The sequence below is a fragment of the Orycteropus afer genome, unplaced genomic scaffold (assembly GCF_000298275.1).
Source record: "Orycteropus afer afer isolate SDZICR_OR568_19922 unplaced genomic scaffold, OryAfe1.0 scaffold00973, whole genome shotgun sequence".
In the NCBI taxonomy this organism is placed as follows: Eukaryota; Metazoa; Chordata; class Mammalia; order Tubulidentata; family Orycteropodidae; genus Orycteropus; species Orycteropus afer.
This window is the reverse complement of record NW_006922560.1, coordinates 357,665-359,658: the sequence shown is the minus strand read 5'-3', so window position 1 is coordinate 359,658 and position 1,994 is coordinate 357,665. Positions and strand designations below refer to the sequence as shown.

Sequence of the window (1,994 nt, the reverse complement as noted above, 5' to 3'; positions counted from 1 at the left end):
CTTGGAAACTGTATGAGCAAGTTCCACTCTGTCCATAAAAAGGGTCACAAGGAGTCACAATGTGGCAGAGAAGAACTGGCTCTAGCATTCTATTTTGGGTACAGTGCTCACATGCATGATCTTTGTAATTAGCCCAGCCATGGTCAAGTCCCCTCTCTGCCTCTAACAAGCATGTGTGTGTAGACTCATTTCTTGCTTCTTGTCTAATCCTTCCTCCACTTTATCATGCAAGTAATAGTATTTTCTGCCCCATAGGTTTGGGAAGAATAAAGAAGTCATGCCTGGATGGTCTTGATAGCAATGATTTTTACATCGTAAGTGTCCTTAAAACATTTTTCACTCGAAGATAGGAAATCTCATAACAAAGGAAGAAGAAAGAATTTTCAGGCAATGTTTCTCGGTGGGAATTAATGGTAGGTGAGGCACAATGGATTTCAGTTGACGTGATACATGTGGGCCATGTCTAATCTTCTGATGCAGAACCCTCTGGCTGAAGACAAATACCAGTCACTTAGAACTGAGAGCATGTCCTCCAGGGAATTCGCAGTAGCAATACTCTTCTTATCTCAGACTACAGTTGGGATCCTGGGGAATTTCTCTCTCCTTCACCATTATGTCTTCCTGCACTTCACTGGGGGCAGGTTAAGGTCCACAGACTTGATCGTCAGGCACCTGACTGTGGCCAACTCCTTGGTCATTCTCTCTAAAGGAATCCCCAGACTCTGACAGCATTTGGATGGAAAGATTTTCTCAGTGATTTCGGATGCAAGCTTCTTTTCTTTGTTCACAGAGTGTCCAGGGGTGTGTCCATGGGAAGCACCTGCCTCCTGAGTATGTTCCAGGCCATCACCATCAGCCCCAGTAACTCCAGGTGGGCGGAGCTGAAGCGGAAAGCTCCCAAGTACATTGGCCCCTCCACTGTCCTCTGCTGGGTCCTGCACATGCTGGTGAATATCACAGCTCCTGTCTATGTGACTGGCAATTGGGGCAATAAAACCCTCACAAAGAAAATAGATTTTGGATACTGTTCTTCAGTACTTCAAGACATAACCACATGCTCACTGCATGTAGCACTGTTTTCTGTCCCTGATGTGTGTTTGGGGCTCATGATGTGGGCCAGCGGCTGCATGGTTTTCATCCTGTACAGACACAAGCAGCGGGTCCGGCACATTCATAGGAACAGTATCTCTGCCAGATCCTTCCCTGAGTCCAGAGCCACCCAGAGCATCCTCGTTCTGGTGAGCACCTTCATGGGGTTTTATACCCTCTCCTCCATTCTGAACAGTTTTGTGACTTTTCTCCATTCTCCAACTTGGTGGCTGGTGGATATTGCTGCACTAACTGCTGCATTTTTCCCAACTGTCAGCCTCTTTGTTCTCCTGAGCCATGACTCCAGGGTCTCCAGGCTTTGCCTTGTGTGTGCTGGAGACAAGACACAATTCTCTCATCTCATCAAAAAGATATAAAGTGTCTATTTCTGATCAAGTTCAGTTATCAATGTACTCCAATTATGAGCCAGTACAGTGCACACTGGGGAACAAGACAGAGTTTTTTTTCAGTGGCACAGAGTAGCTAATAATAGCAACAGTCAATGTTTTCTCATAGAATTACTATGTAAACATTTACAAAATTGCATCTCAATGTGTGTAGCAGAGAAGTTCAGAGCCCAGTTAATAATAAGACAGTTTGTAATGAAATACTGCAGACATACTGGAAGTATCTATGAGAGTTTAAGTTTTAGTATGAGATAATAAATTTCCCCCAATGCTTAACTGAGCATGAGACTGTAAGGACATTCTACATAAAAAAGGAATGCATGTGGGATGGACATTCTGAAATACAGGGGCAGGCACAATGAATTGGCAGAATTGGAAACCAAGTTGTGAATATTGTGACGACTGTGTGACACACTGCCACGGGACAGTTATAAACTATAACTTTTCAACAAATGCAGTAATTGTGAGTATGGTCCATGATTTCTGTGTAGCTATTGC

General features: G+C 44.0%; 1 pseudogene; it reads left to right on the top strand.

The window, feature by feature from the left end:
* The first annotated feature begins 498 nt into the window (after positions 1 to 498).
* Positions 499 to 1,466, top strand: LOC103212466 (annotated as a pseudogene).
* The last annotated feature ends 528 nt before the right edge of the window (positions 1,467 to 1,994 follow it).